Genomic DNA, 12,273 nt, shown 5'->3' on the forward strand with positions numbered 1-12,273 from the left:
GAGGTGGGTCTGACCTGGCCCCAGTCGTGGCTCCTGCAGAGGAAGAAGTAGTCCCATCCTGGCCAGAACTAGCAGCTGGAGCCCGGTGCAGGGTAGGAGCCTCCAGCTGGGGTGCCCCCAGCTCTGCCCCTCCTCTACAATAGCCAGATTTCATGGGGGAGGCCAGATTTCACAGTCCGTGTTGCGTTTTCCAGGGTCGTAAATATAGTAGGGCCCTACTTATGCAGTTTGCTGAGCAAGTCTGTGGCCTTATTGCATAGGCCAAGCAGGTATAGCTTAAGTATACACTCAAGTTCCCCATCAGAAAAGAGTGGGACAAGAGCTGCTGCTCTGCTTCTTTCAGTGAATTAATCCCTTGAAAGTTTATAAATAGGATCAATGGAAACTGGAGGGAAAATCTGGCAAAACCACCAAAGAGATTAACAGTGGAACATTTAAAAAACATTCCTTTATTTCTGCATGGTCTACATTTTTTAAAATAAATGATGTATGTTCTGGTGAACTGATGGCTGATGAAAAGTACCAGAGTCACAGCTCTTGTGCCTGAAGTCCTCTGTTATCTGAAAAGCAGCTATAGCATTAGCAGCAGTGATGCTATCCTCCCCAAAACTGCCCACCGCTGTGCCTCAACCTTACACCTGGAGGAATGGGATCTCTAGGAATGAGAGAGTAGCTCAGTTTCTATGACCCATTCAGTCTATGACCTGACTTTCTAGAATTTCCAACAAGGAAGCTAAAGAATACTGACTGTGGTGGAGTTTTTGTGTGAACACCTGTCAATTAAGAACCAGGCTGAATATTGTAATCCACATCTACCTGATTGTTTTTGAACAGGGGACTGACTTCCTAGACTATCAATCCCCTAAATCTTTCATTCCACCAAGAGTTCATGGAACAGGACAACTCCAACTGAGTAACTGCTTGTGTCCCTTGTTTGGAGAATTAAAATACCTCCTTAGCATATATCTGTCTGAGGTCATGTGGCACAAAGGACAGCACTTCTCCCTACGTGTCTTTCCTCCCTCCCTACTTTCCAAATACACAAATTGAATTAAAGACAAAGAAATGACTCTTCAAACTGAATGGTATGATGGGGTTGGACAGATGTCTGATAGGCTGTCAGAACATGACCTATGTTAGCAGCTGTATAGATGTCGGTGGGACTTTAGAGCATGCTGTGTATTAGCGGCTGGAAAGATATTTAATGGGCTGTCAGAACATCTTGTGTATTACTAAGAACACAGCTATTCTTAGCAATAAGACAGACATCCAATGGGCCACCAGAGCAAGAGCTAAACTAACTCCAGGAGATAAACTTGATGGTCCTTTCAGGGTATGCTCTGCATTTGCAACTGGGCAGATGTCCAATGGGCTGTGAGACCAGGTCCTCTTTTAGAAGCTGGAGAGAGATCTGATGGCCCTTCCAAACGTATCCTGTATTCTTGCTTCAGTGCAGAGTATTCCCTCTTTTTCAACCTAACAATCTCCAGCATTTCTACTTTGTCTCTTATGGAGAGCTAAATTTCTTAGATTGTGTTTTTGAGCACTGAATGAAATATTTGACACTATGGCACTCCCTCCAACATGACCAAATGCATTGCTCCAAGTGTGTCCACACCTTTACATAATCTTATGAGCTGGCTGAAATCTTGTTATGGGTTGAGTTAAAACCCCATTGAGATTGAGAGGTGTGAAGGCACCATTCAATTAACATTACTGTAAGCATAAGCCCCCACTTAAGACAAGAAGAATGTGTGAAATTTGCCCAGGAGCTTTTGGCTGAGTATTGTTTGGATAGGGGTGAGGGAAGAGGAGACAACAGACTGAAAGACAAAAACAGAGAGGCAGATGCAAAATGCTAGAAAGCCTAGCAGTAGCCTGTAAGCACAGTGTGACCCTGGAAAAAGGGTAGTGGAGAGGGATTTTGGATCTGCTGGCTAGAGAGGCTTGGGGCTGTAAGCTAAGAAACTGCTCCTTTTGTTCTTGCTTCCTCCTGGGTTTGGAGAAGGAAGATTTTGTATATTTCTTGTAAATAAACAAGATTGCAACAAAGAAAATACCAGACTCCATCAATTTCTGCTTCCAACTGGAACATTTCTAGGGTCCTGAACTTTGACTAGCTGCTTAGGTCAAAAAGGGGCAACAGTAACATATGTGTTCTTATTGTCTTTGCTTGGAGAAACAACCTAAGAAACCAGCTAGATTAATATTTTGACGCACAAGAAACCGCCAAGCAAACTGAAAAAGAAACCAACCCCCAAGGTTAACATTTGATCATACAGTCTGACCCCACCCCAGGAAAACAAAACAGTTATTTGGCCCGTAATCTTCTGATATGAAGTGAAGCACCTTCAAAACATATTTCAGCTTGATTGCAAATGGAAAACAGTTTTGAAGATATTAGAAAAAGGTTGCTTTGCAACACCTCAAACACATATACAGGACACTGCACAAGCAATAGAAGGAGTGAGGCACATACATGCATAAATATACTCACATACAATATATATATATACGTATACACACATGTTATGGACACAGAGCACAGTGGAACATTACCATGGGTTTCTGTGGAGTGACTAAACCAAGCAAACTTCCCTTTCTTCTTATCAGGCAAGCCAGCAGGAGTGCTTCCTTTCACAGACAAGATGGTCAGTGTCAAGTACCAGGAACAAGACATCAATAGAGAGCATGCAGCCAGTGACAGGCAAAAGAAAAAAACAAGGAACTCAGCTTACACATATGACATCCACTTCTGTCTGAAAACTTCATAATGAATTAAAAATACAAAATGGAAAATAAAGGCATATGGAAGTATGAAATATTACAATATACACTGTCAGAGGAGGATCCTCCTCTTCTTTCTGATCTTAGTTACAAGCTGAATCCCGCAAGCATCAAGCCATTGAGTTAAAGTTGTGGGCCAAATCCTTGTCCCACTGACATGAATGGCAAAAGTCCCAAAGAGTGACTAATCTAGCTATCTGTGCTTCATATGGTGATTGCCTTGCTTCTGGGAGTAGCAAAAATAAGGCAATCGCAATTTGTCCCCAAGTTTTATGGCTGCATTGTGGGCAATGGGGCCAGGATTTGGACTAGCCAATGTCTGAATACACACTTGTTGGATTTCCTCCGCTATGTTGGCAATGCTGCTACTTGAAAACTCTTGGTGGACTGCTGTGAATGCAATTCTCTGTTTTATGCTGATTTCCAGAGATTAATAACATCTACCAAGTTGGCCCAGAGGAGCTGAACTACAGAGTCATGCCCAGACTGGAATAAGACTGATGAGTCTTTTCCCCACACTGTCTCTCCTGCTTTCCACCTGAAGTTACACTGAGCAGCCGCCCACTGACGTTCTGGTGTGTGGGTTTGTATGGCATTATAAAACACTGATCCACTCTTTATTACACACGAGGGGCCAGATCCTCCACTAATCTTGCTTCTGCTCTCTGCAGGCAGGTCTGCCTGTCCTAAATTCGAGTAGACCAGGTGGGCGAGGTAATATCCTTTATTGGACCAACTTCTGTTGGTGAGAGACAAGCTAATTAGAGTGCACTGAGCAGGCTGCACTGCAATGGCCACAAGGGCTGAAATCGCAGCCAACGATCAGCATAGTACAGACGTGGCCAAACTGTGGCTTGTCCTCTTGCCCCCCAGAGCCCCGCACGCACCCCCCACCCATTTCCATCTACAGGACTGGGAAGGGGGGAGCTCGGGGCTTCTGCCATGCGGCGGGGTGATAGGATAAGGGGCTTCTGCCCTGCTGGGGGGAGGGGTCTAAGGGCTTTAGCTCAGTGGAAGGGCAGGGGGCATCAGGGCAGAAGGCCCATACCGTGGCAGGCACTGTCCCATGGGGCAGGTTGTGCATGTCTTGCAGCTCTCGAACTTCTGAAGATTATTGTATATAGCTTGTAGGGTCAGTATGTTTGGCCACTCCTGGCATAGCACATTGTCATGTACTTGGGCGTGGCTATGTTAAAGCAATTTTTACTTGTAAAACAGAACATAGGTGGAAGATGTTCACAGCAATAAATGCTATAAATCCCTATGTATATGCCAGAGGGACCACGGCCTAGAGGTTAATGTGCAGGACAGCCAGGAGAACTGGCCTCATATTCCCAGCTCTGCTACAGCCTCCCTAGGCAAATCACTTTAACCTTTCTGTGCCTCGTCTCCCCCATCAGGATGAAGGGGAGAGTCATACTCACGTCCCCCACAGGGGTGGTGCAAAGCTTCATTTGTTCATGTTTGTAAAGCATTTTTAGCTCCTCAGAATGGAAGGTGCTGCAGAAGAGCTAATTACTGTATCATTCATATATCTACATTATTGAGGCGAGCAAGCCTACAGCGGGGTTCAAATGCACAGGAGTCCAATGCTGAGCCAGTTCCTGTTAAACAGTCAGCTGACTTCCCGTTACTCAGAAGCACTAGTCGCCAAAGATGAACAGAGCGCCGGCCTTGCTGCAGCGGGAGGGACTTACTCTTCAATGTCAAAATGAAGGGGGCAGAGACACACACAGACTGGGACAGGGTATGAAGCGAACCACAACAAAGATGGGGAGGGTCATTCTTATCTAACCCTATTCACAGGATGCAAAACTTGTTAAGGGCACCCAGCCTTTAGACTTGAAACAAGGTGCACCTTTTTAACAGTGAAGGTAATTAACCATTGGAATAATTTACCAGGGAATGCGGTGGAGAATTCATCACTAGACATTTTTAAAATCAAGATGGCATGTTTTTTCTAAAAGATATGGTCTGGTTCAAACACAAATTAATTCCAGGAAGTCCTATGGCCTGTACTATACAGGAGGTCAGACCAGATGGTCACAATAGTTCCTGCTGGCTTTATAATCTATGGCTCTAGTAATCAAAAGTGGGAGTGGATTATCCTCAGTAGTTCTTGTGCCCTGTGCTCCTCTCCCCTGTGGTGCTTGGTGATGGGTGGATTCCCCCAACACAAGCTCCCCACCAGCCTCTAAAAAAACTACTGCATGCATCCATGCAAGGAATCCCCACGGAGCTGGGCTCTGCATCGTGCAGAGAACACCACCTGTACAAGCTACCCAAACCCACCCCTAGCTGCCTCAGAGGAGAATGGTGAAGTGTCCATTCCCCACACACTTCACACTGCAGGTGTCTGATCATCCTGGCACCCCAGGCTAAAACAAAGATTGATCTCTCTTCACTGCATGCCTTGAATGACATGTCCACCAGCATGATGGAGGGCTATTTTGACTTATTTTCCAACTCCTATTTTTCACCACGTTTCCCCTTCCCCTGTCACCTCTGATCACTGCTAAAGGTAATGGGACACAAGGACAACCCGAGTAGAAGCAGTGTGGCCCAACAGACAGGGCAATGGATTTGAAACCAGATGGACCTGGATCTCATCTTTGTTCTGCCATGGGCTCGCTGTGTCATCATGGGCAAACCTCTCTATGCTTCTGTTTCTCCTTCTCTAACACAGGGATAGTAATTCTCCACTCACTTTTGTCAAGCTCTTTGAGATCTATGGATGAAAAACATTGTAATGAGAGCTAAGTATTATCATTATTATTGACACTAATGCTTTCCAGGTGGGACTCAGCAAGATCACGAAACAACTCTGAGCAAAGGAATTCTGTGAATTCTCCAGCTGGAACTTAAGATTTGTTTTTCCATCAGGCACAACAAAAACAAATTGCAGTCTTCAGTTTCCAAGCTGCCTCCTTAAACTGAGTTAGCATTGAGTGAATGACTTCATCTCCAAAAAGAACCCCATTTCCTACTGCGTCTCTCCTGTCCATCCATCCATGAATGAGTTTGTGGGCAATTGTCAGAATATCAAACAAGTCATCTTTTTTCTGTGGAGTGTCCTCAGTTTAATACATGAACACTGCCTAGCTTCCTCCTTTCATCACCTCTGTTTGTGGAAAGCCTTACTCATTCATTTTACCAATTAATTTAAATGAGAGAGTTTTCATTCTGCTGTATGCATTTCTCCTGGGAACATATTCTTATATGCAAGTGTAACACTGACAGACCCCGGTCATCAGTGGGCAGGATCGAACCTGAGATCTCTGGAACTGAATGCATGAGCCTCTACTGCATGAGCGAAAAGCCACGTGGCCCTTAACTAAGGCTGTAGAACAGACTCTCCAAGTGGTCTCAGTGCCACTAGATGGGACAGACACCACACCCAGGAGGGGTGTAGGTTATACAAGGAGCATGCAAAAGGTAAATTATTGGGTACATGGGGGTAAATGCTTGTGTATAGGAGAGCCCCTCTTGTGCATCTCAGATAGCAGGCAGGAAAAAACTAGCTATGAAATGGGAACCTCTTTTGGGGTTTCTATCCTGCACAGTGACACTGTATTGTTGTGGATTGGGTTAAACCTTATCTAATCTACTCTGACCTCAACTGCTACAATGATCAACACCCCTCACAATGCTCCTTTCAAGATCCATGGATCCTACCCATGCCTATCACAACAACCTTATCCAGTGCACTAAACGCCTCAGTAAAAACTATGTGGATGAAATCAGACAATCACTATACTCTCGAATGAACTCGCACAGGAAAGTGATAAAAACATCATAGCACCTGTGAGTGAACACTTTTCACTCTTTTCAGAGTGGTAGCCATGTTAGTCTGTATCAGCAAAAAGAACGAGGAGTCCTTGTGGCACCTTAGAGACTAACAAATTTATTTGAGCGTAAGCTTTCGTGGGCTAAACTCCACTTCATCGGATGCATACAGTAGGACGATATATATATCTATATATATACACAGAGAACGTGGAAAAAATGGGTGTTGCCATACCCACTATAACGAGTGTGATCAGTTAAGGTGAGCTATTATCAGCAGGAGAAAAAAAACCTTTTGTAGTGATAATCAGAATGGCCCATATCCAACAGTTGACAAGGAGGTGTGAATAACAGTAGAGGGAAAAAATAAGCATGGGGAAATAGTTTTACTTTGTGTAATGACCCCAGCCACTCCCAGTCTTTATTAAAGCCTAATTTAATGGTGTCCAGTTTGCAAATTAATTCCAATTCAGCAGTGTCTCATTGGAGTCTGTTTTGAAGTTTTTTTTTGTTGTAGTATTGCAACTTTTAGGTCTGTAATCAAGTGACCAGGGAGATTGAAGTGTTCTCTGACTGTTTTTTTTAATGTTATAATTCTTGACATCTGATTTGTGTCCATTTATGAAGTGGGTTTTAGCCCACGAAAGCTTATACTCAAATTTGTTAGTCTCTAAGGAGCCACAAGTATTCCTCATACTTTTCACTCTCTATCTGACCTATCAGTACTCATCATCAAAGGAAACCTGCATGACACTTTCAAAAGATGAGCCTGGGAACTTAAATTCATAACTTTGCTAGACACTAAAAATCATGGCCTTACTAAAAACACTGGATGTATGTCTTATTACAACAATCTGTAACCACTAACCCCCTTTTTAGTCCTGTCATTACAGGAGTGCCACTTCACCTTCAATGGCCCCTTAGAATATGTGCTAACTACTGATGCTAAACAATCTGTTCCTCCTTGTAGTTAGCTTGACACACTTAGCCTGGTCTACACTTGGGGGGGAAGGAATATTCAGCTGAATAGTGTAGCTGAAGTCGGCGTATCTTAGGTCGATTTACCTGGCCGTGAGGACGGTGGCGAGTCAACCGCTGCTGCTCCCCCATCGACTCCGCTTCCGCCTCTCGTGAGCTGGAGTTGATGGGGAGCATGTTTGGGGATCGATTTATCACGTCTAGTCGAGACGCGATAAATCGATCCCCGATAGATGATCACTACCATCCGGTGGGTAGTGAAGACCTGCCCCTACTGCCTTTCCCAAACCTGAAGAGCTCTGTGTAGCTTGAAAGCTTGAGTCTCTCACTTCACCCACCTTGTCTCTCTAATATCCTGAGACAAATACGGCTACAACACTGCAAACATGACCTCCACTCCTCATTTAAAATATCTGAGAGAAACAGCTAAGCAGTGCCACTTAAGAAAAAGGGGGCGTCTGAGCCTGCACAGGAATTTGGACTTTTTGGGAAGAGGGCTCCACAGGGTATTGTCTTTGGGTAAGGGTGTGTGAGACACAGAGACACAGCTCAAGCTGAAAGACCACCGAGAGAATCAGAAAGAAAGCCCGAACAAGCTGGCTGAAAGAGACTGCTGCTGTGATCAAGGCAGCTATGTGCTATTTTAAGGTTCTTCCTGTGTTTGGAGAAACAGCACTTTGTGAATAAACAGGCTTGCATCATAAATACCAGACTCCATCATTAATGTCTCCTCCCAACTGGAGTAATCCACAGAGGCCCAAACTTTGACTAACTGCTTAGGTGAAAAGGGATAACAGTATTATTGGAGCCCCTTCAGGAGAAGATAAGATGGGAATTAGAATTATCAGTGGGATCTTGGTGGTTAGATACTTCCTGGATTATAAAGTTATCTGAGCAAGTGTCTTATGACTACCTGACCAAACGTCAATCGTATGGTCATGTGACCAGTGATTTATTGGCCTACAATGGGATAAAAATAATGTACATTTTAGAATGGAGGTCTGATTCAGTTAAACAGAGCAGACTCCTGTAGATAAGCTCCAACTTTAACTCTATCAACAAGTTCAGTGCTGAGATGGAATTTAAGATCCATAGTAGGGGAAGGAAAATAAAACAAAACACCAGTGCTGATAATTAATTGTTTTTAATGTGGGGTATTGATACTTCCTTTACTCACTAAGCACATGCTCCCCAGAGACACTTCTTTTCATGACAGGATCTGAATTAAATGCATTCTTCAGTCTGTTCCTTCCTCCACCCCCTTTGAGAATTCTTTTATCATTTCTCAGGAGACTTTTGGCTGCTGCAGAGAGCACTTCTCCTTCTTTCCAAAAGAGAAACTGTTTTTGAATTAGTGAGTGTTCACAATGAAAGATGACCAGGGAACAGTGGAAAAAAAAGTGGCCCTGTTTCTTAGATGAGGAACCTACCTGAATGGCCTCTGGAGGTAAGGAAAAGGGACACATGATTTGCTGTTCACCTGAGAAGCTAAGTGAGAAACAGGATCGGTATATGAGGAGGACAGATGGTACATCAATGAGTCTATATAAAAAAGGTCCTTGAAGGACTGTAAAATCCTTGGAAACTACTAGTTGAGCACCAGAAGGCCAGTGCCTGTCCAATTAGTACTGAGATCTGGTTTCCAAGAGGCCATCTTAGGTTATGTAAAAATATGGCTGAGGTGATTACATCAGTTAGAAAGAGAGGACCTGGTTCTCATTTATGACAAGGCCCCTTTAGACCACTGTGGTAATGTTAAAGGACCTTAAAGTGGTTATCATTTGCACTCATTTTAAGGCAACTTTATGCCACTACAGTGTAAGTAGAGTGGTGTAAAGGAGTCTTAACATAAATGAGAGTCAGGCCCAAAGTAAGCAAAAAAGATAAAGAGATGGAGAAGCTAGCATATACTAACGGAGCTACCTACAATGAAAAGATGAGGGTAGCTAGCACATTGGGTTGCATGACAGAAGATGAATACATGAAGGCAGAAGACAGTGGAATAGAGCTGAGCTAGGAAGTATTATGTGGTTTTTCAGAGTGGAAATGGCGATAAACTGATTATATACATATACCCACACTAACAAACTCACCCCACATATGTTGAGGTGACAGTCAGAGTCATGTGATAAATGTATATACACCACATACATGGAAATAATAACCATGTGATATATCAAGAGGCATGTGCCAAATTGCACAAGTATGTGATTGATACATTTGCCATATACTCATCCAGTTTATCACATACCTATAGCTGAACTGTCTGCCCATTAGTCCATCTCTCTGGGATCTAGTCTGACATTTCAAACCCCTCAGCTGCTCCAAACATCTGCCATTTTTTATTTTTAAAATAATCTCAACAGAGAGACATTGTGTTCCATAAATATCAGTTCATTATAGCTGGTGAATGGAACAAGCATTATGCAGAAGACCACATAATAGACAAAATCAAATCTAAGCCCCTTTCAAAGTGAGATGACCTTTTCAAGTCTCAAATGCATTCTGTTTTCCACTTCCAAGAAAGAACATGTACATCTATTCCCAGGAGTGCATTAACACTTCCCTGCACATAATGTTCAGGTTTTTTTTAAAACAACTGACACAGCTGTAATCTTTTGGATTTCTCATAAGCACAGTTTGCAGGAATCTCACTCTGAAACATATGTTCAAGAAAATGGCTCATTCCTGTGCTAGAAAAGGCAAATCAAGCATTCTCCAGTGGCAGCTAGTTGTACTGTCAACTGGGCATCCAAGTTCAAATCACTAGCTTGCTCATCACTCCTCAGGCTAACTGTGGTTGGAAGGGCTATAAAAGCAGCACTCTTAGCCTCTTGGGACTCAAGAAAGGATGCAGGAACAGACTGGTTAGGCCATAGGCTAAGAGAGTTTGCTACAAGAACAGGTAACAGAAGACATGCCTCCTGCCAGTGTGCATCCCTCTGAATGACATCAAACCAACCTTCAGAAACAGATTCTATACTGGTCTCTTCACTTTCCTGGTAAATGGCTTGTATTGTTTTCTTGGCTGGAAACAACTAAGGGCAAAAATACAACCATTTATGAGGCAGGTTGGGATGCATTTTGCATCCTAAGCATCCTGAGTCTGTCTGCTTCTCTTGGGAAACTCCTGGCTGTAATGATGAGTTCTAGTTAAATTAAAACATTTCGAGTTGGGTCTTGCACTATTTAAACACTATTTACTGACTTTAAAAGATTATTTCCAAATAGTTCTAAGAATTTTCCTACATCCCTGCTGATGCTTCTAAGCGTCTTTTCAGCAAGGGAGGTAAGCCCCAGAGCAACACTACCCAATGTACAGAAGTCTGAGAAGTGCAGAGGGGAACTCCCCATCCACCCTGGCTCCTGTTGTTCCCTGGCTCCATGCAGGGGTTCTGTGTAAAAGAGAACCTCCCCCAGCCATTACTTTGGAAACAGCAGCAGCTCTGCTGCTTTGTAATTGGCAAACATGCCCTTATAGGGCCTGGGAAATGGCAGCACTGTGAGCTCTCCCTTGAGCAGTTGATATTGTGCTAGTGACACGGGAAGTGCAACTGACCATCAACACACCGGTGAAACTAACCATAGAAGAAGGGCTGTCAACTGCACACAATAAACAAACAGAAAAATAGAGACTATTATTTCCCCTCTAGTCTAGCAATTCTTGAAGTTCCAGGAATCTAGGTGTTACTTATCACAGTAATAGGCACACAAATTTCAGGCACAAATGTTTTTTTTCAAGTTGATGGTGTCCTTTTAAACTGTGGCAAAGCCTGATATGAGGGATCAGTTCTGCAGCTGCCCTGCACATATAACAGCTGCAGAACTGCGCAGCAAATCAGTAAGTCTGAAGATGGTCTCCACATCAGCAAGTGTCTTTGTTGTTTCAGTTCAAAGCTGTATGAATATGTCCCTCCTGCATGGCCTATGAGAAACAAGCAGTAGGGGGCCATTCCAATTGGCTATGTTCAGGCCACTGGAAAATCTCCTGGGACTGTTGCTGCAGGCCACCTAGATTTCTATGCTTGCAAAGGAACTGAGTCCAAGCAATTTTGTGACTTTCTCCCCCCAGTCATTTCCAAGTGGGCAATACCTGGAAATTGAGTGAGTGGTCTGAAGGTTGGGAGTTGGAGAAGGTGAGTGTATATGCCTGTGGTTAGTGGGCAAGCTTTGGCAGCTAGAAGGCAGACCAGGTGGCAGTATATGTTGGGAGGAGAGGGAATGAACCAACAACTGGGGGGTTAGAGGGGTCTGAAATCATGTCCAGGGGGAGTGTGACTTCCAGTAGCTGGGAGTCAGGTCCAGCTGGAAGTCTTTCCTGGGGAGCCATGGAAGTTGCTGCAACTGGGAAGCTGATTTGGTAAGGGATGTTATAGCAATCAGGTGACAACAGCTAGAAGGCAGGTCAGATTGTATCCAGTGGAGAGGAAAAAGCTTTCGGGGCAGGGAATCATTTTCTTTTTTGTTTGTACAGCACCTAGCACAACAGGGTCCTGGTCCATGACGGGAGCGCCTAGGAACTACAATAAGATAGATATAATTAATAATGATTAATAATAACCTTTGGGAGGCTGGTCAGGTGTTGATACATGTCAAGAAGAGAAATAGGGAACTGGCAGCTAGGAAGGAGAAGCTGGGCTGGGGCACGTTCAGAGGGTTGTAGACAGCTGGGCAGAGGTTGGGACCCTTGTGGGGGATATTAGTGGAAGGGATCAGCTAGTG

General features: G+C 43.9%; 1 protein-coding gene across 1 annotated transcript in view; it reads right to left on the minus strand.

Moving 5' to 3' along the window:
- CACNA1C (calcium voltage-gated channel subunit alpha1 C) overlaps positions 1-12,273 on the minus strand; it is a 706,039-nt gene that overhangs the window by 162,134 nt on the left and 531,632 nt on the right. The gene's annotated exons all lie outside the window — the stretch shown is intronic.

The sequence above is a fragment of the Caretta caretta genome, chromosome 1, assembly GCF_965140235.1.
Source record: "Caretta caretta isolate rCarCar2 chromosome 1, rCarCar1.hap1, whole genome shotgun sequence".
Taxonomy (NCBI): domain Eukaryota; kingdom Metazoa; phylum Chordata; order Testudines; family Cheloniidae; genus Caretta; species Caretta caretta.